General features: G+C 47.9%; 1 pseudogene; it reads right to left on the reverse strand.

The window, feature by feature from the left end:
- LOC142312853 (uncharacterized) overlaps positions 1 to 24,115 on the reverse strand; it is a 206,937-nt pseudogene extending 182,822 nt beyond the window's left edge.
- Positions 24,116 to 26,117: the final 2,002 nt, after the last annotated feature.

The raw sequence follows: 26,117 nt of genomic DNA on the forward strand, positions 1-26,117 counted from the left end.
GGATCCTGCTGTTGTTTTTTTTTTCCTCCTTTACAGGGGGTGCCTGAGGTTGATCTCCTCCTGCATTGCGGCTGTCTCCCTCTGGGCCCTCTACTTCGCTGGGTTTCGTTTTCCTCCAGCCCTCCTGTTCCTCCATAGCTCCCCTCCATAACGCCAGCGTCCTCCTCTCCAGTCTCTCCCCCCACCTCCCCCTCATCCTCCCACTGCGAGCTGCCCTCCTCCGACCCCTGCAGCCACCTGTCTCCAGCTCCACAGTCCTCTGCCTCTGCAGCCGCGTCCTCTGCTAATCCCTTGCTCCGACCCGGCTCCATCGCGTCTCTTCCCCGCACCTCTGGCTCCGCCCCCGGCCCGCTCATCGGCGCTATGTTCCTCTCCTCCATTCCCCTCACGTCCGCAGCGTCGCCGCCTCTCCCGGGCCCTTCACCGCCGCTGGCGCTCCTCAGCAGGTATCTGTCCATAGCTGCAGATCTCCGCTTTCAGGCTGGGTCCCTCCCGTCCCGAACTCCGATGCGGGGGGGCTGCTGTCTGACTGCTTTTCTCGGGGGGGGGCAGGAGCTTCTCCTTTATGCCTCCACCGCGGCCAGGACCGGAACCGGAAGTCCTTTTTTATGTTTTAACCAGGAAAAACAGGAGCAGATTGGAATTTTTTTTCTGTAAACTTTTTGCAATTCATGTTCAAGCAGTGATCATTTGCTTCATTTCCTCGTATAACTGACTTTCTCCTATGAAGCTCAGCAATAAGCCACATGATGGCAGGAATGGGGACTAACTTCACCCCACAACTGGATCATGAGGATTGGAAATCATGACTGACTGCAAAATATAATTGGTTAAATATCAGAACTAGAACCAGTTGCTGTTCTTCTAGGCAGATGCAAGCTGTATGGCACATGGGACATAATATTAAGCTTTATGACAGGAAGGGATAAAAATATAACAACTACCTCCCTGTGTGATTTCTCTGATGTGCAACAAGTTGTGCTTTCTCTATAAAACATTTCCCACATTCTGAACATGAATATGGCCTCTCCCCTGTGTGACATTTGTGATGTCTAACAAGATGTGTTTTCTGTGTAAAACATTTCCCACATTCTGAACATGAAAATGGCTTCTCCCCTGTGTGAATTCTTCGATGTCTAGCAAGATCTGATTTCCATTTAAAGCTTTTCCAACATTCTAAACATAGAAATCCTTTCTCCCCAGTGTGACTTCTCTGATGTGCAACAAGATTTGATTTCTTATTAAAACATTTCGCACATTCTGAGCATGAATATGGCTTCTCTCCTGTGTGAATTATTTCATGTGTAACCAGATTACATTTTTTATTAAAAGATTTCCCACATTCTGAACATGAATATGGCTTTTCCGCTGTGTGATTTTTTTGATATTCAACACCCAGTTTGTTACTTATATTTTGCTCAACAATCTGTGATGAATCAGAAGCTAAAACCTGTAGAATTTGATAATATGATAAATTGTTGCTCTGAATGGCTGGTGATATATCTGGAATAATTACATACTCTTCATTTGTAGTTGGTGTGACACTATGATCATCTGCTCCATATTCTGAAAATATCAGCTGTCCCTCTGACCTCATGGTAAAGTCATCTGTAAAGAATAAAACTGTTGTTATTAATTTTAAGAAACACTGCCTAGACATGATATTATTAATGATAATATACACTGGACAAAAATATAAACAATGTTTTTTGTTTATGTTCCCATTTTTCATGAGCTGAACTCAAAGATATTTTCTATTTATCCAAAAGTAGTTTTTCTCTCAAATGTTGTTCACAATTTTTTCTAAATCTGTTAGGCCTCTTTCACACATCAGTAAAAAACACACACATTTTTCGCTGATGTGGTGAAAGTGCGTATGGCCCTCAGTGTGTCGTGATTTTGGCACACGTGTGTTCTCTGTGTGCTGTCCATGATAGCATACGGAGAGCAGAAAGTTTATACTCACATGTCCCCAGCGCTGTTGTTCCTAGTGCTGATGTTTCTCGCACTGCTGCTTCTGGGTGCGCGATGCAGTGAATATTCATGAGCATAATTAGTGAGCCTGGAAGCAAGTGACAGCTTCGTCGAAGACAGCACCGCTGGAGACAGGCGAGTATAGAAACTCATTTTATTTTAAAGGCATGTGTTTTCTCCGCTACATGTGACATGGATCATATCACTTTGTGGTCCGTGTGACATCAGTGCTGCCGGAGAAAAACGGACTTGTCTCCGTGTGGAACACACAAACATGCGTGTGCTTCATACTAATACATAGGTACTGCTCTGGGCAGTGAGAGCGGTGATTGTGGGAGTACAGCGCTTGAACCCCCACGAACACCATCACTATAAAAAAAAGACAAAAAGAAGCAAGAAAAACACATGCAAACGCAATTAAAAATGCACATTTTATCAGCTGCTTTTTCCTGCCAAAACATGCTTTTGTGTGCAGAAAAGAAGCACACAAAAAGCGATGTGGGCACATAGCCTTATACACATTTTGGCGAACGCCGATTACTGGTTGTTCATCCTTCGACCACTGCTACAAGGAGAATTCTCCATCTCTCCTTCCTATGATGGAAAGGGCTATTGAAATGGTGCAATAACAGAAGGATTGAAGAATTGGTAAAAAAAAAATTCACATTTTAAAAATCCAACGGCAGAGGTCATAGTTCTTTGGACAACCAAGGATTAGAGAGAAGAGAGACATACACTAGGACCAACAGAGGCAGAGGAACGCCAACAAAGGTCTGGGACTGTTTCACGAAACCTTCAAAGCGCCCAGGTCCTGATTTTCAGGGTACTCTGACAAGGAGGGAAACATTTATGAAAATGGTGAAGGACTACCTAGTTGACTGTGTCAACGTCCTCTGAGTTCCTTCCATTCTGTACAACTATTTGGTATTCAAGCTGGACATGTAGTATGTACTGTCCCTCTCTGCCTTGAAGGTGCTGGCCTGCCATACCACTAGCATTTTGTCAGAGTAGGTTTTTAGTGCCACTGGCGGCATAATAACAGAAAGGCGCATCAGCCTGTCAACTGAAAATGCTGACAGACTGTAAAAATAAAAAAATGTTTTCGGAGGCCCTCTGTTACGAGGGGGACCCGGGGAAGCGTGCCAAGATGGGAAATGGACAGCTTCCGCCGGTCAAGGTCCACTGTGCGGTGTAAGGGACCGCCACTATGGTGGGTGAAGAGTGAGCGGGTTGCTGCTAGCGATCCTCTGGAATGTCACAGACGATCTATGTACACCGATCTGCCCTAACCCGTGAGGGTTGTATGGCACGGATCTCATGGCTCGGTGTAACTGTTGCACGGGGAAGCACAGAGGTGCCCACGCACGTGTGCCAGTGGAAGTCACGAGAATATGGCACGAGGGTAGCACAGAGGTGCCCACGCACGTGTGCTTTCAATAACCAGGTGAGTCCGGTGGAGACTTGAGGAGCTCACCTGGGACAGGAACACGGCCTGTTGAAGGGGATACTGCCGGAGCAGCAAGGCAGGAACACTGCCTGCAAACCAGGTACTGCCTAAGCAGCAAGGGCCAAGCCCACAAAAGACAGTAATGCCTGAGCAGTGGCGTGGCAGCATGCTGCCAGACATTCAAACATAGAAGGACGGTCGCGCGCCGCCATGATGGCAGGAGGAGCTTTTAAGGAGGTGTCGTTCCACCCAAGGGCGGGCGCGAGGCGGAGATGACGGACTTGACCCAATCAGGGTCCACGACGTCCCAGCCTGGCCAGTCAGGATTCACCACGTCACCAGCCTTGTCATCAAGCCGTGTGACGTCAGTGGGCGAATCAGAACCCACCACGCATTGCACATGCTCACCCTCCTGCCTCTGGGAAATAGAGGCGGGATCCTCGGTCTCACAATGTGCAGAGATAACGGGAGTCTCACTGCTTCCCTGAGCAGTAAACCTCTGCACATTGCGCAACCTCGCAGACCTTCGGGGCCACTGAGCAGGAGGGTCTGTGGCAGGCCAGGAATGGGAGACCGCTTCACTCCTTGTAACAGGAGAACCACTAGGTGTCACCCTTCTGCTGCCTCTCTGAGAAGGTATCTCCTGCACACTGCGCAGTCTGGCAGACCTTTGGCGCTGCTGAGCAGGAGTGCTCGTGGCAGGCAAGGAATGGGAGACTGCCTCAGTCCTTGCCTCAGGAGAGCCACGAGATGTAACATTACCCCCCCGTCTAGGCCCCCCCCCCTGTCCGTGCTCGAAGGCCGCTATCAAACCCGGGTTGCGGATATGATCCTCCAACTCCCAGGATCTATGCTCCGGACCACGGCCGGCCCACTCCACGAGGTAGTACCTCTTGCCCTGTATGACTTTTGTCTCCACAAGTTTTGCCACCTCAGGGACGTCGGACGGGGAGTCGGTTTGAGCCGGCAGGGACCCCGAAAATTTATTAAGTCGTACGGGTTTCAGGAGGGACACGTGAAAGGTGTTGGCTATAGCCCAGCGTGGAGGGAGCTGGAGTCGATATGCCACAGGGTTTACCTGCTGTAGTACTTTAAACGGACCCAGATACCTAGGGGCGAATTTGGCTGCCTGTACCCGTAGGTTAACATTCTTAGAGGACAGCCATACTAGGTCACCAGGGGCGAAGGATGGTGCAGGGCGGCGGCGAACATCAGCCGTTGTCACCATCCGGTCTTTAGCCCTCTTAAGAGCCTCTTGGGTGTCATCCCAGATCTCCCGGGCCTTGGTCGCCCAATCCTCCACTCTAGTATCGGGTGACGTAATGGGCATCGGAACCGGGATTCTGGGATGTTGTCAGTTATTGAGTAGGAACGGAGTCTGGCCAGAGGATTCATGGACCGAATTGTTAATGGCAAATTCGGCCCAAGGAAGGAGGTTAGCCCAGTTGTCGTGATGCGCGGAGATAAAATGGCGGAGGTAAGTTACCAAGGTCTGATTAGTCCTCTCCACTAGTCCATTGGTCTCGGGATGGTATGCGGAGGAGATGTTCAGCTCTATCTGCAGGAGCTTACAGAGCTCTCTCCAGAAGCGAGACGCGAACTGGGGACCCCGGTCGCTCACCACCTTGTCAGGCATGCCATGCAACCTAAATACATGCCGAATGAACAAGGTGGCGAGAGCACGTGACGTCGGGAGTCGTGGGAGAGGCACCAAGTGGACCATTTTAGAGAAGTGGTCCGTGATGACCCATACGACCCTGTGCCCTGCTGACTTGGGCAGATCTCCCAGGAAGTCCATCCCTACCACTTCCCAGGGACGATCCGGCACTGGCAGTGGGTGAAGAAGACCTGCCGGTCTCTGCCGGGACGGCTTATTCCGAGCACACGACATACAGGCTCCCACATATTCCTGTATGTCCTGGGGTAGTCTCGGCCACCAATAATGCCTGGTCACCAGGTCTCTGGTCCTTTTGACCCCGAAGTGACCCACGACCTTGGAGGCATGGGCCCACGACAGCACCTCGTTCCGTAGTTCAGGGGGAACGAGGGTTTTGCCAGGTGGCACCTGGTCCAAAGAAGTGGGAGTGACCATCCTCAAGCTGTCCGGGGGTAGTATAAGACTAGGCTCCTCCTCGTCCTCCTCCAACACAATCATACAACGTGACAAGGCATCGGCCCGTACGTTCTTCTCACCGGCCAGGTGGCGGATAATAAAGCGGAACCGGGAGAAGAATAAAGACCAACGGGCCTGCCTTGGGTTCAGGCGTTGTGCTGTCTGGAGGTATGTGAGGTTTTTGTGGTCAGAAAATACCTCAAATGGATGCTTCGCACCCTCCAGGAGATGCCGCCATTCCTGGAATGCTAGTTTCATCGCCAGTAACTCCCTATCCCCTATGGAGTAGTTCCTCTCGGCCGGAGAAAAGGTCTTGGAGAAAAAGAAACACGGATGCTTCCTTCCTCGTTCGTTTTTCTGGTACAGGACTGCACCTGCACCGACCGAAGAGGCGTCTACCTCCAGTAGGAAGGGTTTGGAGATGTCTGGACGATGAAGGATGGGAGCTCTGGAGAAGTGAGTTTTGAGAGTGTGAAATGCCTCTACCGTTTCCCGTGTTCATGCTTTTGGGATTAGCGCCCTTGCGGGTAAGGGCAATGATGATGATGGGTGCTGCCACCGTCGAGAAGTTGGGAATGAACTGGCGATAATAATTGATAAACCCCAAGAATCGCTGGATCGCCTTCAGCGAGCGGGGCTCAGGCCAGTTCATCACTGTCTCCAACTTCTCCGGATCCATTGCTAACCCCTGACTGGACACGATGTACCCCAGGACCGGCAAGGATTCCCGTTCAAAAACGCACTTTTCCAGTTTAGCATATAGCGAATGGGTGCGGAGCCTCTTAAGTACTCGGATGACATCCCTCCGATGGGTGGTAAGATCGGGGGAGAAGATAAGAATGTCATCCAGGTATGCAACCACGGAAAGATACAAATCCCAGAAAATGTCATTCACAAAGTCTTGAAATACGGCGGGGGCATTACAGAGTCCGAAGGGCATTACTAGATACTCGTAGTGACCGTCCCTGGTGTTAAAGGCGGTCTTCCACTCATCGCCCTTTCGGACTCGCACTAGATTATACGCCCCGCGTAGATCCAGCTTTGTGAAGACCTTTGCCCCGCGGAATCGATCAAATAGCTCAGTAATGAGGGGCAAAGGGTATTTGTTCTTGATCGTGATTGCATTTAATCCCCTGTAATCGATACAGGGGCGCAGATCCCCTTCCTTCTTCTGCACAAAAAAGAACCCTGCACCAGCCGGTGAAATAGACTTGCGAATGAACCCCTTCGCCAGGCTGTCCTGAATATATTTGGACATAGGCTCCGTCTCTGGAGCAGAGAGTGGATACACTCTGCCCCTAGGGGGCTCGGAGCCTGGCTTCAGGTCTATTCGGCAATCATATGGCCGGTGGGGAGGAAGAGTATCTGCGGCCCTTTTGGAAAAGACATCCCTGTAGGCCTCATAAGGTGTCGGTAAACCCGGCCCCCCTGTATTCCCTGAGGACCCAACCGACCTAATGGTAGCGGGTGGTTCGGTAGTCACGAGGTGCTCTCTACAGGATCCTGCCCAGGATGAGACCTCCCCTGTTGCCCAGTTGAGTATAGGAGCATGCTGTCTCAACCAGGGAAGGCCCAGTAGGATCTCATCCGTCCCCCTGGAAGCACCAGGAAGGACACCTGCTCATGGTATCCCGGTGGTACATCCATCCTGAGAGGGATGGTGATCTGGGTGATAGGATCGAGTAGTATGGACCCGTCGACTACCCGGACCCTGAGTGGCTTGGGCAACAGAACCAGCGGAACTGAGTATCGGGTTGCCAGGGAGGTCGAGATGAAATTGCCTTCAGCGCCTGAGTCCAAGCAAGCCAGGGCAGAGAAGAGAGTAGTGCCGAACTGCAACTGGGCGCTGATAGTCAACCTAGAGGGAGAGGTAGCGTCTAGAGTCCCCCCTCTGATAGAAACTAGACGCTGTCTTTTCCCGACGGTTTGGGACATCGGGTAGCTATGTGTCCCCTCTGCCCACAGAAAAGCAGATGACACAAGACCGAGAACCTGGGGCAGAGGAGACCACCTTGGACACCTCCATTGACTCCACGGAGTCGCCTACAGGACTGGCTGGGAGACCTGTCTGATGGAAGACGGGAGTCAGACGCTTTTTAGGCCGAGACGACGTGGGTGCTGAAGAGACCTCGAGCCTTCGCTCCGCCTGGCGGATGTCTATGCGAGAGGCAACCTGAATCAAGGACTCTAAAGTGGCAGGCACCTCACGCGTGGCCAGTGCGTCTTTGACAAACCCTGCCAGGCCCTCCCAAAACACAGGGACAAGGACCTTATCCGGCCAGTCCAGCTCTGCGGCAAGTGTCCTAAAGTGTACAGCAAAGTCCCCGACTGAAGCGGACCCTTGCCGAAGTCGTAAGAGGCGCAGCGCGGAGTCGTGGGTGACTTGAGGCCCGAGGAACACCATTCTCATGGCCCCAAGATAAGCTGTTAAGTTATTCACCACCCGATCTCCGCGCTCCCACAACGGCGTGGACCACTTCAGCGCTCTCCCTGTGAGCAGGGACTGGACGAAGGCTACCTTCGCCTTCTCGGTAGCGTAAAGAGTCGCGGACAGCTCTAAGTAGGTGGTAACCTGGTTTATAAAACCACGGCACTCAGAGCTGTTGCCGCTAAAGCGTTCTGGAAGCGCAAGGCGAGGAGACCTTCCGCCCAATAGCACAGCCTGGGTAGCCGCCTGGGTGGCGACTGTCGTCAGAGTAGTCTTATCGGAGGAAGACTGCTCCACTGCTGCCAATCGTGACTCCAACTGCTGCACATAACGCAGCAACTGCTGCTGCTCTTCAGCCATAGCCAGACCTTTGGCGCGACCGTAATGTTACGAGGGGGACCCGGGGAAACGTGCCAAGATGGGAAATGGACAGCTTCCGCCGGTCAAGGTCCACTGTGCGGTGTAAGGGACCACCGCTATGGTGGGTGAAGAGTGAGCGGGTTGCTGCTAGCGATCGTCTGGAATGTCACAGACGATCTATGTACACCGATCTGCCCTAACCCGTGAGGGTTGTATGGCACGGATCTCACGGCTCGGTGTACCTGTTGCACGGGGAAGCACAGAGGTGCCCACGCACGTGTGCCAGTGGAAGTCACGAGAATATGGCACGAGGGTAGCACAGAGGTGCCCACGCACGTGTGCTTTCAATAACCAGGTGAGTCCGGTGGAGACTTGAGGAGCTCACCTGGGACAGGAACACGGCCTGTTGAAGGGGATACTGCCGGAGCAGCAAGGCAGGAACACGGCCTGCAAACCAGGTACTGCCTAAGCAGCAAGGGCCAAGCCCACAAAAGACAGTAATGCCTGAGCAGTGGCGTGGCAGCACGCTGCCAGACATCCAAACATAGAAGGACGGTCGCGCGCCGCCATGATGGCAGGAGGAGGTTTTAAGGAGGTGTCGTTCCACCCAAGGGCGGGCGCGAGGCGGAGATGACGGACTTGACCCAATCAGAGTCCACGACGTCCCAGCCTGGCCAGTCAGGATTCACCACGTCACCAGCCTTGTCATCAAGCCGTATGACGTCAGTGGGCGAACCAGAACCCACCACGCATTGCACATGCTCACCCTCCTGCCTCTGGGAAATAGAGGCGGGATCCTCGGTCTCACAATGTGCAGAGATAACGGGAGTCTCACTGCTTCCCTGAGCAGTAAACCTCTGCACATTGCGCAACCTTGCAGACCTTCGGGGCCACTGAACAGGAGGGTCTGCGGCAGGCCAGGAATGGGAGACCGCTTCACTCCTTGTAACAGGAGAACCACTAGGTGTCACCCTTCTGCTGCCTCTCTGAGAAGGTATCTCCTGCACACTGCGCAGTCTGGCAGACCTTCGGCGCTGCTGAGCAGGAGAGCTCGTGGCAGGCAAGGAATGGGAGACTGCCTCAGTCCTTGCCTCAGGAGAGCCACGAGATGTAGCACCCTCCTCTATGTATCTTCCAGGATGTATTACAGTCACTCCTTCTAATTCTTGGCACTAAGTCTATATGCTTTACCAGTCTCAAAGTCCCATTACCTAACAATTTTAACAGAATGTGTATGAGGTCCTTCTTTATGTCTAATACAAGGTGTATCGGAATCCTTCTTCCTTTTACAGTTAGGTCCAGAAATATTTGAACAGTGACAAAATTTTCGCGAGTTGGGCTCTGCATGCCACCACATTGGATTTGAAATGAAACCTCTACAACAGAATTCAAGTGCAGATTGTAACGTTTAATTTGAAGGTTTGAACAAAAATATCTGATAGAAATTGTAGGAATTGTACACATTTCTTTACAAACACTCCACATTTTAGGAGGTCAAAAGTAATTGGACAAATAAACCAAACCCAAACAAAATATTTTTATTTTCAATATTTTGTTGCGAATCCTTTGGAGGCAATCACTGCCTTAAGTCTGGAACCCATGGACATCACCAAACGCTGGGTTTCCTCCTTCTTAATGCTTTGCCAGGCCTTTACAGCCGCAGCCTTCAGGTCTTGCTTGTTTGTGGGTCTTTCCGTCTTAAGTCTGGATTTGAGCAAGTGAAATGCATGCTCAATTGGGTTAAGATCTGGTGATTGACTTGGCCATTGCAGAATGTTCCACTTTTTTGCACTCATGAACTCCTGGGTAGCTTTGGCTGTATGCTTGGGGTCATTGTCCATCTGTACTATGAAGCGTCGTCCGATCAACTTTGCGGCATTTGGCTGAATCTGGGCTGAAAGTATATCCCGGTACACTTCAGAATTCATCCGGCTACTCTTGTCTGCTGTTATGTCATCAATAAACACAAGTGACCCAGTGCCATTGAAAGCCATGCATGCCCATGCCATCACGTTGCCTCCACCATGTTTTACAGAGGATGTGGTGTGCCTTGGATCATATGCCGTTCCCTTTCTTCTCCAAACTTTTTTCTTCCCATCATTCTGGTACAGGTTGATCTTTGTCTCATCTGTCCATAGAATACTTTTCCAGAACTGAGGTGGCTTCATGAGGTGTTTTTCAGCAAATTTAACTCTGGCCTGTCTATTTTTGGAATTGATGAATGGTTTGCATCTAGATATGAACCCTTTGTATTTACTTTCATGGAGTCTTCTCTTTACTGTTGACTTAGAGACAGATACACCTACTTCACTGAGAGTGATCTGGACTTCAGTTGATGTTGTGAACGGGTTCTTCTTCACCAAAGCGATCATCCACCACTGTTGTCATCCGTGGACGCCCAGGCCTTTTTGAGTTCCCAAGCTCACCAGTCAATTCCTTTTTTCTCAGAATGTACCCGACTGTTGATTTTGCTACTCCAAGCATGTCTGCTATCTCTCTGATGGATTTTTTCTTTTTTTTCAGCCTCAGGATGTTCTGCTTCACCTCAATTGAGAGTTCCTTAGACCGCATGTTGTCTGGTCACAGCAACAGCTTCCAAATGCAAAACCACACACCTGTCACTTTTATGTTGAGGTGCCCATACTTATGCACCTGTCAAATTTAGTTTAAATGCAGATTGCACATTTTCTGTTAGTACAATAAACCTCATTTCAATTCAGAAATATTACTGAGTCCATCATTTATTAGATATATGAAACTGAAATAGCTGTTGCAAAAACCCAAATTGTTATAAAGAAAAAAGGTTAACATTAATAGGGGTGCCCAAACTTTTTCATATGACTGTATACTTTATGAAGTTTGCGTCCATACTTGTTTTTTTGGAGAAGTCACAAGACCACGGTTCGCAATCCATATCCTTTACCTCCTATACGTGACCTGTATAATCAATGAGCTAGAACCAAATGGTTTTTTAAAGTTTTATCTTATGGAGGTGTATAACCTCATACATATTCGGCAAGGTGATGAGTGTAAAACTGCGTTCAATACACCCGAGGGTCACTTTGAAAATCTGTTGATGTGGTTTGGGTTGACTAATACTGCGGCGGTTTTTCAGAACTTTATTAGTGACATTTTTGCCTTCTGATTGATATATTTGTGGTGATTTATTTGGATGACTTATTGATTTACTCTTGTGAGAATCATCATAAGCATGTTCGACAGGTCCTTCAAATTATTCATGATGATCATTTATTTGTCAAACTGGAGAAATGTTAATTTATGTTTCAACAGGTACATTTTTGTGATTATTTGGTTTCTTCATCAGGGTTTCAGATGGACCCCCATTAAGGTATAGGCCGTCCTGGATTGGGTACAACCTACTAAACTTAAAGCATTGCAGAGATTCCTAGGTTTTGCTAATTACTATTGAAAGTTCATTAAGAATTTCTCCGTTATTGTAAAGCCTCTTACCGATATGACTAAGAAGGGTACTGAGTTTTCCTCTTGGCCTAAAGAGCCTGTTGAGGCCTTTGTTGCTGTCAAAACAGCCTTTCCTAAGGCTCCGGTCTTCAGTCAACCCAAGCTTGATTTGCCTATTGTAGTGGAGGTAAACAACTCTTTTATGGGAATGGGTGCAGTTCTCTCACAAAAGAAAGATTGTTACCTTCTTCCTTGTGCTTTTTTTTCTCAGAAGTTCTCACAAGCCGAGTCTAACTGTGATATCGGAGATCGAAAGGTTCTAGCAGTAAAGAGAGAATTTGAGGAGTGGAGACATTGGTTAGAGGGGGCTAAACATAAGGTGATAGTCTTTACTGATCTTAAAAATCTGCTGTATGTTGATGCCGACAAATAAACACAAGACAAGCCCAGTGGGCCCTTTTTTTTTTAATTTATATATAATATATTTTTTTTTTACCCAGTTTGACTTTTCTGTGATATATCTTCCTGTATCTTAGAATGTTACGCCTGATGCTTTGTCTCGTAGCTTTGTTCCGGAATTGAGGAATTAAACTCCAGTTAAGATTCTTAGGGAAGTGGTGATGGTGAATGCCCTGGGGATTGATTTCAGACAGCACATTCAGGAGGCTCTAGATTGTTCAGAGGCAATCCTTTTGGTGCACTAACTTTTTGTACCATTCTCTTCATGCAAAGATCTTCTTAATGAAGTGCATGATTCTTTGTGCACTTGTCACCCGGGTTCTTTTACCAATTGGAGAGTTGCTTAGAGGGCCTTTTGGTGGCAGAACGCTTGTAAGGACATTGATGAATATGTCCGTAAATGCAGTTTGTGCCAGGGCTAAAGCTTCTCGCCAGTCCCCGGCAGATTTTCTCTTCCCTAATAAGGTCCCATCTCAGCCCTGGACGCACTTGTCCATGGACGTCATCACTTATCTACCTAATTCTTGTGGTAATACCGCAGTGTTGGCGATGGTGGACCTTTTTAGCAAAATTGCTTCTTTGGTTCCTCTTCAAAGATTGCCCCTGGCTAAGAGTCTTTCTACATTATTCATTTTGCATATTGTGAAATTACATGGAGTGACTAAGAACATTATTTCCAATAGAGGGGTTCAGTTTTTAGCTAGCTTTTGACAGTTTTTTTCTCCAGATTGGGTATTAAACTTTCCTTCCCCTCAGCTTATCATCCCGAGACTAATGGAAAGACTGAAAGGATGAACCAAGAGGTAGAACAGTATTTAAGTTGTTTTGTTTTATCTAACAAGGAGGACTAGGTGGGTTTTCTACCTTTTGCTGAGTTTTCTCTCAATAATTGCACTTTTACAGCTACCAGTACCTTGCCTTTTTCTGCTGCATGGTTTTTCATCCTGTTTTGGGAAAATGTTCCCGTTTACAGCCCTCTGTACCAGCAGAAGAGAGATTTTCTTCACGTTTGATGAAGGTATGGAGGGAGGTTGAAAAAAGTCTTAGGATACCTTTTGACCAGACCAAGAGAACTACAAACCATAGACATAAGAGGGCTCCTGTCTTTAGGCTGTGAGAATTTGTTTGGTTATCCTTAAAAATCTTCACCTTAAAAGTAGTAAGAAATTTGCTCCCAAATATGTTGGCCCATAAAAGTTAATTAAAATCCTTAATCCTGTGACGGTCAAAATCCAACTCCCTGTGGTATGGAGGAACAAGAATTTCTTCCATTCCTATCTTCTTTAAAGGTTTAAGGGGATGTCTGATCCTTGAAACATAACTGAGGTGGATGTGGAGGACGATTGTGAGTATGTCGATCGAGAACTTGGTGCAGTATCTTGTTAAATGGAAGGGTTACAGTCTGGAGGATAACTCCTGGGTTACTGCAGAAGATCTCTTGTAAAAGAATTTTATCAGCAACGTCAGAGGATGAATATTTCTGCTCCACTGGCCTCTCGTGGAAGGTGGGGACTGTCATGCTTCGAATTTGATCTGGCAGCCTCCTGTGCTGTGGTCTCTTTCCCTCTCCACTGAGCCACAGTCAGGTTTGGTTGCTGTCCTGGTTCTGAAAACTTTGTGTGTTCATTGCCTTTAAGCCAATAAGAGTTTTCAATCCTGTAATTCAGTCCCGCCTATCACTTCTAACTATTTAACGCATCCCCGGGGTTCCATTTCCCGCTGGTGATATTTCTGAAATAGTTCCTGCTTGGAACTGCAGATTGCATAGTGTTTCTTCTGGCAGATTATTAATTTTGATTTACATTATTTTTACTCTGCACTTTCCCCTGGCTTATTAAGGAGGTACATCGAGCCCTCGATGGCCGCTTAGCAAGCAGAGGTCAGCGTGGTCATCAGAGTCATCCAGTTAGGATTTTTTTTCTGTGCGCAGGGGATTTTAGGGACTCCGCAGCTGGAACCTCCAGTATGTACAAGAATCAGGTGGGTTAGGTGTAGTAGTTTTAAGTTAGACCTTATTTTATGTTTTAATCCAAAGTGTGCATGTCAACATTTTCATTCATATTTGAGAGATTTTCCACGTATTCTGTTTTTCTTTTTGCTTTACTTTATTCCATCATTCATATACAACTGTTTGCAAATTCCTAGCCCTGTGTTTTACCCTCAGCTTCTGTGGTCTTCATTTATGTTTATTGTTGTTTTTGTGTTACACTTGGTTTAAAGCTTAGGGTGCAGTAAAGGACACTCAGGGTCAGCCGTAGACAAGTTGGGGCACCATTACGTGATCTTAGGGTGACAACCTCTGCTGTTAGGTAGGGACAAATCAGGGTTAGGTCTGGGTCAAGTACTAGCCAGTTTTGGGACCTGTGGATTTCTGTTTTTTCCATCCCTATGAGAGTGTTAAGGTTCAGTTATAACAAAGGGTCCCAGATGGTAATCTGATTTAACTCATGAATGTTTAAACAAGGACACAGGCCTCCGTCTTTCTTCTTAACGAAGAAGAACATTGCAGCCACAGGAGAAGTGGAAGTTGTAATATGTCCCTTAGCAATGCTTTTGGTGATATAATCTTTCATAGCCTACTTTTCAGGGCAAGAAAGATTGTATAATCTGGCTTTGGGTAATTTTGCTCCAGGGAGCAAGTTAATGGGAAAATCATAAGCACAATGGGAGAGCAACTCTAACACCCCTTTTCTGAGAATACATTCTCAAAACCAGAGAGAAGAAATGGTAAGATTATGATGGAAATGGTAGAGAAAAGAGTATTCAGACAGTTATTCTTACAGAAATCATTCCACCTATCTACCTGCACTGCCAATCAGCCACCAGATTGTGCCTAACCAGTCAGGGAAGGCCCAATTCAAAAGAAACAAACCTCCATCTTACCGCAAACCACAGGAGGCCCAGGAGTAGAGGCCCCCCCCACCCCTAACTGCATGGGTTCATCTGGACCCATGGGAGAGCTTTCACCCCTTGGGAGTTGTGCTGGAGAAGGGGCAGCACAGGTCTATCCCTGCGGCGTCTCTCACACTGGATGATTAAGGCCATAGCGGCTTATAAAGACTAAGGAGTTTCGAACCAGAACCAGAGCATTTTTTCACTTTTCAACAGGCCCTGACAAAAATAGCTTCTAACGGTAGGGTCTTTCCACCTGGTGTCAGTGGTCCATGTGCAGAACTCTGAACAAAAATCCTCCACTGACCAATCCCCCTACCAAAGCCTACATAGCATGGACTCAGCAAGGGAGACTCTGCACAGATCATCATAAATGATGCCCTAGGCCAGAAAAAACTGGGCTACTAACTGAAGAGACTGAGAATCAGTCAGAAGGAAGAAGGCCCTGGACTGAGGATCCCCTTGAAGGTGTGAGACAACAATCCCCACTCGCTGTTCCTCATGCCTTGAGGAAAGAGGACAAAGCCTGAAATAGAGTTTACAAGCTTCTCTGACCACAACAAATGTATTCCTTCCCCCAGAAAACCTGCCTGGGAGGGCTACTTTGGGTTCTGGTTGAGTCTGTCAACTGAGACCACCAGACCCGCAGTATGCTGTTGCTGCTACAAAACCAGTGAACGTCCCTTCCAGAAACAAACTCTGTATCTGTTTTAAAAGAGATGTGACTGAATCCATATTTGAATCCTGGAAAAAAAGGGCCAATGATAATGTCATGCCAGGGCGGAATGACACCCAGCATGCGGCATAAAGGAAGAGAAAAAACTAGGGAAAAAGGGTACAAAGGGAACTCTGATGATAATAATAGTGGGCATCGGTGACCCCTAAATACTCACCTGAGATTGATCCCTGTGCTCCCTATTGTTCTTAGACAGGTCCTTTCACCTGTGCGCGATCATGTGCTTAAGCCCTGGCTGAACCTGGCTAGTCATGTCTTGTGAGCTGGGCAGCAAGATGCTAGTCTTAATACTATGATAAGACAACACTGGAAGACAGACAAACAAATGGGAATAAAACAACAAACGGAACTCCACACTTTCCACAAGGACTTCTTCTGGGAGGGCAGCCTAGAAGATCACTGACATATGGGAGAGTAAGGAGCAAGTTTAAATAGTGACAGGGTGTGACAGCAATGTGTTGCAGCTGAGATTAGATTATATGGAATCTCAGCAGGATCAAAAAGGAACTCTTATGCCGGCGTCACACGGTATGATATATCAGGCGATATGTCGGCGGGGTCACGTCGTAAGTGACGCACATCCGGCATCGTTTGATATATCGTAGCGTGTGACAGCTACGAGCGATGGTGAACAAGCAAAAATTGACACGTCGCTCATTTTCAAAAAGTCGTTTCTTCTTCTGTGCTCCGGTTGTTTATCGTTCCCGGGGCAGCACACATCGCTCCGTGTGACACCCTGGGAAAGATGAACACAGCTTACCTGCGTCCCGCCGGCAATGCGGAAGGAAGCAGGTGGGCGGGATGTTTACGTCCTGCTCATCTCCGCCCCTCCGCTTCTATTAGCCGGCCGCTGTGTGACGTCGCTGTGACGCCGAACGTCCCTCCCCTTCAGGAAGTGGATGTTCGCCGCCCACAGCGAGGTCGTTAGGAAGGTAAGTACGTGTGACGGGGGTTTAACGACTTTGTGCGACACGGGCAACTAATTGCCCGTGTGATGTACAAACGACGGGGGCGGGTACGATCGCTCGTGCGATTGCATGACAGATCGTACCGTGTGACGCCGGCATTAGGCTATGTGCCCACGGGGAAAGTGTCCTGCGGATATATCCGCAGGACATTCCGCAGTAGCTCCCAGAAAACCGCAGCACAACTTTGTCTGTTTTGTGCTGCGAATGTACTGCGTAATGTTCTGCGGATATCCTGCGGTCATTCTGCATTGAAGATACAGTAGCATGGCTTCGGCACTGCATCCTCAATGCATAACAAGTCCATCACGCAGCACTTCACTTTCCGGCCGTGTCTATCTGCACTCTGCAGGAGAAAATGGGTGGGTCTGAACTAGCTCCGGCTGTCAAATGACCGGAGCTCGTGCAGGCCCCGCCCACCTTCTGCTTCCTGCTCCTGGCTTCAGCGCGCTCCTCTGCACCGTAGGAAGTAACTAGGGTGTCTTCAATCAAGGCAGGTAAATATAGAGATCGCGCGGAAAAATCCACAGGAATAATTGACATGCTGCAGATTTTTCCGCAGGGAAATCCGCACTATTTCCGCTGCGGAAAAAAATGAAGCATGGATACAACACTTCCAAAATGCCATAGAAATAGATGGGGACTCTCTGTACTGCGGATTTTTGAGAAATCCGTGGCAATTACATGAAAAAAATCGCAGCAAATTGTGCAAAATTCCGCAGCGTGGGCACAGGGTCTTAAACCCTTCAACACCACCTTAAGTTAAATCTGCTCTACACATGTTAAAGAGGACCTACGATCTGCTAATTGCCCGGACCTTTTTTTGATTCGAGATACTGCAAAGGTCTCTGCTGGATGAGACACAATTATGACAAGGAGGCATTTTTTTAATATCTTTTGTTAATTTGCCTTATATACAAGTGATTATACAGGAAAGAATGTTTCCTAACTTTTTTTCTTGTAAAATCCATTTTATATTTGGTTTTGTGTTTTATTGTCACTTCGCAAAACTGGCGAAATACTCTAACAGCATTGTCTCCAGCAGCGACCTGGGAGTCAGAGATACCTGCAGGCATCTGCCCCATGCTGTTCCCATTCCAATCAAACATTGTTTCCATCCATTTCAGCAATTTTACCGCCCCCAGACCTCCTGGAAGGGTCTGTCAGAAAAATGCATGAGTTTCCCATAGACTTCCTTTATACTCGAGTCGAGCCTGTCCAAGTGTCCAACATGCTCAATTCAAGTAACAAGCACTCAAGCATTTTTGTGCTCCTCATGACCTATGGTGAACATTTTTTATCAGTATGAAGTAAATGCAACATTTACTTTTTATTGTATTTTTGAGGGAAATAAGGCCAACACAATATAGCAATTGTGTCATTTTTTATTTAAGGAGTTTAGGGTGTGGGTTAATTAATTTTAAAATATTGTACTTTTATACAAACCTAACTATTCCAAATATGTATATTTGCATTTATTTATGTTTGAATTAGGTAATCATTTATATCATTTTTTATTTTTAATAACCATATTTTTTTTCAACTTTGTTCTGCTGCCCCAACGCAGGTTTCAATTACTTCTTCAGGAGGCGTGTCATAGAAGTGCTGGAAGAAAGTCCTGCTGATAATGCCTCAATTAAAGCTAGGTTTTTCTTCCATAATTTATAGATTTGAATTTTGTTCCAGTAAAATCCATGCCAAAAACTCTAACATACCCAAAATATACGCCACTAACCAATAACTAGAATTTAGTTATTATTACTCACCTGTGCTGTCATTTGTAGAAATCTCCTCTTTACACCACTCATCATCCCTAACATACGTCTCTGTAGTATCAATATGGGTCAGGACTTTACCCTGAAACCAATGGAGAAGCCGTGTGAATTGATTTCAAAGAATAGAAAACATATATTAAGTTGACATTTAACACTGACAGCAGTAGTTATCAGGTAGCTGCAGGTCTCCTGTATAAATCCATTCTGTTGTCTCCTAACTCTAACCAGCAGTCTTCATAATCAGAAAATTGTCAGAAGATTCAGAAAACTTCTAATACCTATGATCAGCTTTATCCTGTCATCTCCGCCAGGTATATAACATGCACTGAATGGCCACATTATTAGGGACACCCATTTATTAGCAAGTTGGATCAACACTGGCCTTCAGTACCAGGAGGGTAGCATGGTTTTAATATTAATTTGCATCCCAAGTATATAATAACTTGAGCTCTAGAGCGTAATAAGGTACAATCTATTTGCATCGAATGATTTCTAATACACCGTGTGCAGAATTATTAGGCAAGTTGTATTTTAGAGGATTTTCTTTATTACTGATCAACAACTATGTTCTCAATCAACCCAAAAGACTCATAAATATCAAAGCTTAATATTTTTGGAAGTTGGAGTGTTTTTTTTTAGATTTGGCTATCTTAGGAGGATATTTGTTTGTGCAGGTAACTATTACTGTGCAGAATTATTAGGCAATTTATTAAAAAACAAATATATTCCCATCTCACTTGTTTATTTTCACCAGGTAAAACAATATAAGTGCACAAAATTTAGAAATAAACATTTCTGACATGCAAAAACAAAACCCCAAAAAATTAGTGACCAATATAGCCACCTTTCTTTATGATGACACTCAACATCCTACCATCCATAGATTCTGTCAGTTGCTTGATCTGTTTACGATCAACATTGCGTGCAGCAGCCACCACAGCCACCCAGACACTGTTCCTAGAGGTGTACTCTTTTCCCTCCCTGTAAATCTCACATTTTATGAGGGACCACAGGTTCTCTATGGGGTTCAGATCAGGTGAACAAGGGGGCCATGTCATTATATGTTCATCTTTTAGACCTTTACTGGCCAGCCACGCTGTGGAGTAGTTGGATGCATGTGATGGAACATTGGCCTGCATGAAAATTATATTTTTCTTCAACGATACCAACTTCTTCCTGTACCACTGATTGAAGAAGTTGTCTTGCAAAAACTGGCAGTAGGTCTGGGAGTTGAGCTTCACACCATCCTCAACCCGAAAACACCCCACAAGTTCATCTTTGATAATACCAGCCCATACCAGTACCCCACCTTCACCTTTATGGCGTCTGAGTCGGAGAGGAGCTCTCTGCCCTTTACTGATCCAGACTCTGGCCCATCCATCTGGCCCATCAGAAGTCACTCTCATTTCATCAGTCCATAAAACCTTTGAAAATCAGTCTTAAGATATTTCTTGGTCCAGTCTTGGCGTTTTATCTTATATTTCTTGTTCAAAGGTGGTCGTTCTTCAGCCTTCCTTACCTAGGCCATGTCCCTGAGTATGGCACACCTTGTGCTTTTTGAAACTATAGTAATTTTGTAGCTCTGAAATATGACCAAACTGGTAGCAAATGGCATTTTGGCAGCTACACGTTTGATTTTCCTCAATTCATGGGCAGTTATTTTGCACCTTTTTTGCCCAACACTCTTCTTGCGACCCTGTTGGCTATTTGCCATGAAACGCTTGATTGTTCGATGATCACGCTTCAAAAGTTTGGCAATTTCAAGACTGCTGCATCCCTCTGCAAGACATCTCACAATTTTGGACTTTTCAGTGCCCGGCAATTCTCTTTTCTGACCCATTTTGCCAAAGGAAAGGAAGTTGCCTAATAATTAAGCACACCTTATTTAGGGTCTTGATGTCATTACACCACACCCCTCCTCATTACAGAGATGCACATCACCTGATTTACTTAATTGGTAGTGGACTCTCTAGCCTATACAGCTTGGAGTAGGACAACATATATTAAAAGTATCATGTGATCAAAATACTCATTTGCCTAATAATTCTGCATACAGTGGGAGATGGGAGGGCACTAAAATGCTCAATTGCTGATTCCTCTATTTAAGTTGGTCAGATGCTTGGATGAGCGTGATGCGAGTAACAAGCATTATGGAAAGTTAATGATTGGCTTGTTTGTATCTCCGCTCACACACAGCCAGCCTGTGACGTCTGCCTGGAACCATGGTCTCAGGATAGCTGTCACGGACAGGCTAGAGACTAGCTGCTCACTAAGCAGGATCCTGAGAACCCCGAAACCCTTTAACCCCTATACAGGGATTTAGAATTGCTACAGGGCCCTGGAGATCGCTACCTGTGGAAGTTCATAGTTCCAAAAAGAGTAGTTGTTAAAACCAGGAGACACAGAAGAGGGACAAAATCGGCAGACAAGAGCATAGTCAGGAATAAGACTAAGGTCAAAAACCGGAGATGTCAGCGAGGTACAAAAACGACATGCAGGAGAGTAGTCCGAGAGCAGGCTGGGGGTCAAACACAGGAATTAATATACAGAGCAGGGTGAGAACCAGACAAGCAGTGAACTACAAGACTATATCTGGCAGCGACCAGCAGACAGGAGAGGGAATAAGAAGGGTGTGGTGACTTCCCATTGGCTGTAATTGAAAGGTGGTAACTTCAGTTGAAATACAAACACCGCCACATCAGCCAGTGGTACTGCAGGCCCCAGGGATCCCAGCTTAGTGGATGGGCGGAGTCTGCGCCCATCAGAGCCACTGGCGCCGACTCCTCCCCTATCACCAGCGTCGCCCATGGAGGAAATACAGCGGTGCCTGGTGATCGAAGTAGAAGTCGTAGGAGCGGACTCCGATGAGGAGGTGACACAGCAATAAATAGAGCATTTCCAGAAGGAGGGAGGTTGGAGTTTTTGGGGGAAGGGTCGGGGAAGAAACACACTACATCAAAGAACGTTGTTTTATCCCTTGGGAGAGCCAATTAGAGACTGTGAATGGCTCTCCCTGGGATGTCTGCACACATCATGCAGTGAAGCAAGCCTCTGCCTTGCATTTGTTGTTTCACTGATTAAATATCCGAGTATCCGCAATATTTGGCTGAGCTCCGCGAGTACCCAAGTAATGAGCAGTGCCAACCACGTTCGCCAATCACTAATTTCCAATTTTTCCAGTCTCAGAGCAGAGTAAAAGATGAAGATGTATCGCCCCGCCCTCGGCTGCAGCCGAGCCGCTCGGATCCGGGCTCGTCGGTGGGTGGCTCGAGCGCCTCCTGACCCGGGGTCATGTCGCTCTGAAAGGATGCTGGCGCTACGTAGGGGGTTGGTAGGTAGGTTTACGGCTGGGGCCGTGGTTTGGGTTAAGTTCGTGACGCCACCCACGGGTTGTGGTGAATGTAGACACCACCGCTGCTGTTTACTAGGCCCCCGGGGACGGTGTTGCGCAGCCAGGTGTTGAACCCCCGTGGGTAGGGGGTTGATGGTCCCGGGGCCCGGTTGTGAGGGTGCAGACGGATTGGTGTGGTGCGCAGCCCGAGGGCACAGTTGTACTCACTCTGACAGATTCACAGGAGTCTCTGGTAAACCAAAAAGATGGTGGTTGGTGCCCGCAGCCGGCTGCGTCTGGTCCCCCACCCGGTTTGGTGGTCCCTGCCTTTCTCCTGCACCTTGTTTTGTAGCTGTGGTCAGCCTGCGCTTCAGCGACGGGAGTCCGCTCCCCGCCTGTGTGTGTGTCGGGAGAGCCCGTTTGCCCGCATACGCTGGCCCGTGGGATCTCTCTGCCTGAGCGGTGGCTTTCTATCCCCCTCGTTGGGCTGTTGTCTTCAGTCGGGACTTGGTTGGGAAAGGACCTAAAGTCCAGACCTCAATCAGTGAATTAACTTAGTTCGGTAGATTCGGGACCTCGATTCAGGGTCTGAGTACCCGCCTCTGTGCTCCGGTTTCCAGTCGGTTCCCTGGTTCGGTACCGGCGGGCCACTACCCTGTCCCGTTCCCTTGCGGTTCCACCAGGCTGTCTTCCCGGCTCCTACAGGCGGCGCCACTGTCTGCCTCTTGGCCAAAGGGTGTGCAGGCTATGATCCAGACCCCTGTCAGACGTTTACTCCTCTCTCTTTCACCTCCAAAACTAATCTGCTCTGTTTTTCCCGCGTCAGGCTATCCGAACTCCTCGGTGGCCGTGGCTAACCGCCTGGCTCCGTCCCCTGGTGTGAACGTCAAAACCCGAGAGGGGTGACCAAAGTTTTTAGGTTGGCTGCTGTTACCTTTTTAGGGGGACGGGTGTTTGTGCAAGGGCCTGTCTGTGATTACCTGGCTAGTCCAGGGTGTCACAAAGACATTGTGCAAAGTGCTGAAATAAAGGAGAGAGAGGGAGCTGCACAGAGGAACAGGGGACGGGACAGGTAAGCAATCAGTTATTTTTTTTTGTATTTCTTTACTATCTCTCTACATAATAGCCTGCTGTCCTTTTACTGAACTCACATGAAACAAGCAACACAAAATTCAGATTTAGGAGAATCCCAATTTTTTGTAAAATCGAAGGTAAATTCAATTCACTTCAGACCGATTTGCAAATCTCTAAATACTGATGGATAAAACCAGACTGAACACAAGACCTTCACAGCCGTTTACACATCATAGGGAGATTTCATGACACCTTCTCTCCATCTACCTGATCATCCTGAGGAACATCGTGATTTTCTTGTTTACAGTCCTGTGGAAGAAGAGGACGGGGACATCTCTCTGGTGTTGTCCTCTCACTGGATAGAACTGGAGGAAAGACATACAGGGGCTGAATTCATTCTTTACATACAGATAATTATAGGCCGTGTGTATTTAGTCCTGTCTATTACCTGGTGATGTGAGGGGCTGGGGAACCTCCATCATGACATCCTTGTACATATCTTTGTGTCCTTCTAAATACTCCCACTCCTCCATGGAGAAATAGATGGTGATATCCTCACACCTTAATGGAATCTGACACAAAGAATGATACCGTTATCCCCTTCATCCCTTCATAGCATTACTGTATAATGTCCCAGCATTGCCGCCAGTGTCACCTCTCCAGTCAGCAGCTCAATCATTTTGTAGGTGAGTTCTAGGATCTTCTGGTCATTGATGTCCTCATGTATCAGGGGGTGAGGTGGAGGCCCCGTGATTGGACTAAGGGGTCTTCCCCATCCCTCAGACACAGGGTCCTGACAGCGCTCACTAGAGGTCTTCTTCACTACTGTGTAATCCTGGATATGGAGAGACACATTAATAAATCTCACTACAGACATTTCCAGAGTCCTCACCTCTCCGGTTCTGTCCATCTGTTATTCCCATAGATAAGAATGATTTAATGTGACATCATCAGAATCTCTCACCTCTCCAGTAAGCCGGAAGAGGATCTCTAGGGTGAGGTGTAATATCCGCTCCGTTATCTTGTCTCTGTCACTATCCATCCTTGATGGTCAATCAATAAAATTCTCTTATATAGAAGATCTGAGAGGATCCGATATTGTAGGGACCTGAATGGGAAGAAAATGATGATGTAACATCATAAAGATCCCATGTGAGAAATCTACGAAGCTGTTACCGGCTACACATGATCACTACATCCAGTCCTGGGCCCCGTCCTGCCCCAATTATAGTCATATACATAGATTTATCACAGAATATCTACAATCCGCAATAAAAACACAGAACTAATCTACAAGGGAAATCCTAAAATATCTGATAATTATATTATTAAATATTTCAGAAAAACAAGACACAAAGACATAAAGTGCAGGAACATCCACAGAGATCAGGACTAGGGATGAGCGAACCCCTCACGGTTTGGTTTGCAGAAACGATCAAGGGGTGCGTTCACCGAACCTTTATCAAATCGAACTTCGCACCTTTATCGAACCTTTTCAAAATTCTACTCAGTCTACTCAGTCATTGTTTACAACGTTGGCAGATTTCGGAAGTTGGGTCACCTTTTGCGGTCTCAAAAAAATTTCAGGCTACGCAACCCTTCCAGGGAACTGCTGACCCGCAACCGCTGCTGGCCACAGTTGTGGGTGAGGATGCAGTGCTTCTCATGGTTGCATCACTATGTGTTTGTGCGGGAATCGCCACAATAACATCCTCGGTTTCCTCCTCCTCCTCATCTGCTGAGCTACTCAGCTGCGTGTGTTGCGGAGAGGGGTTTTTGGGGAACGCCGCTCGCCTGGGGAATCTTTGGCGCTCGGGTCCGGTGCTTCTGCTCCTCGGTGGCTCGAGCACGGGGCCGGACCCGGGGGCTCGAGCAGCGCCTCTTCGCCCACGAGTGAAAAGGGGAGAGGTTTGGTGGTGGGATGCCGGTTGTGATGCCACCCACAGGGTTGTGGTGATGGTGGGCACCACCGCTGCTGGTGACGGGGGTTCCCGGGAGCGATGGCGGGTAGCAGCTGAGGTGTTGGCCCCTCCGTGGGTAGGGGCGGTTGGTCCCAGCGGCCCCGGTTGGGGGAAAGAGTTTGGATGTTTGTTGGTGGGTAGGGGCAAGGTGCAGGTGCCGGGGCGGGGAGGCAGCGCAGATGCGGGGCAGCAGTGCAGCGCTGTGCCGGATGGCACTGGTGTACTCACTCAGGTAGTCAATGACAGAGTCTCCAGTAAACCAAACGGCTGGATGGACGGGGCCCGCAGTCGGCTGCGGTTTCTTCACCTTTCCCCGGACGGGTTGGTGGCGGCTGTCTTTCCCTACACCTGTGTGTAAGTGTTTGACCCCTATGGATTCCCACGGGTGGTCCGCTCCCCGGCTTGTACGTGTCGGGAGAGCCCGTTTTGCCCGCAGGCGCTGGCCCTTGGGTTCTCTGGCCGTTGGCGGTGGCTCTTATCCGGATGGGTTGGGTTGTTGCCTTCTGACGGGACTTGGGTGGGAATGAACCCCTGAGGTCCAGACCGCAATCAGAGAATTTGACCGTTACGACGGCTTCCGAGCCTAGTCGGGGTCTGAGTACCCTGCCTTGGTGCTTAGCTTCACTCCGCTCGCCGGTTCGGTACCGGGGGGGCCACCGCCCGTCCCCGGTCCTACGGTTCCGCAGACGTCCACTAACTCCTGCAGACGCCACCACCGTCTGCCGACCTTGCTGACTGTGCCTGGGCTCCGACCCAGACATACACAGTCTCTCCCTTCCACTTCAACTCCTCCACTTGACTACTCTCACTCCAAACTGAACTCACTGCTTTTCCCGCCTCCAGGCCTGTGAACTCCTTGGTGGGTGGGGCCAACCGCCTGGCTCCGCCCCACCTGGTGTGGACATCAGACCCTGGAGGGGGCAGCAAGGGTTTTTGTTTGACGGGTGTTTCCTACCAGGGGAGGGGGTGTGTATGTGTGTGATGTTATTCTGTGACCCCTGGGGTCCAGGGTGTCGCACTCCCCCTTGGTAAAACGAAGACTGTCCGCAGGCTGCCCGTCCACCACCGGTTTTATTTTTCTGAAAAATATAAATAACAAAAACAGTATGCATTTGCAAAACTTCCCTTATGGGAGGCATGTCACTTAAACGTTGCAAACATGAATAAAAACACTTTTAATAA

This window comes from Anomaloglossus baeobatrachus, chromosome 5, assembly GCF_048569485.1.
Source record: "Anomaloglossus baeobatrachus isolate aAnoBae1 chromosome 5, aAnoBae1.hap1, whole genome shotgun sequence".
Taxonomy (NCBI): Eukaryota; Metazoa; Chordata; class Amphibia; order Anura; family Aromobatidae; genus Anomaloglossus; species Anomaloglossus baeobatrachus.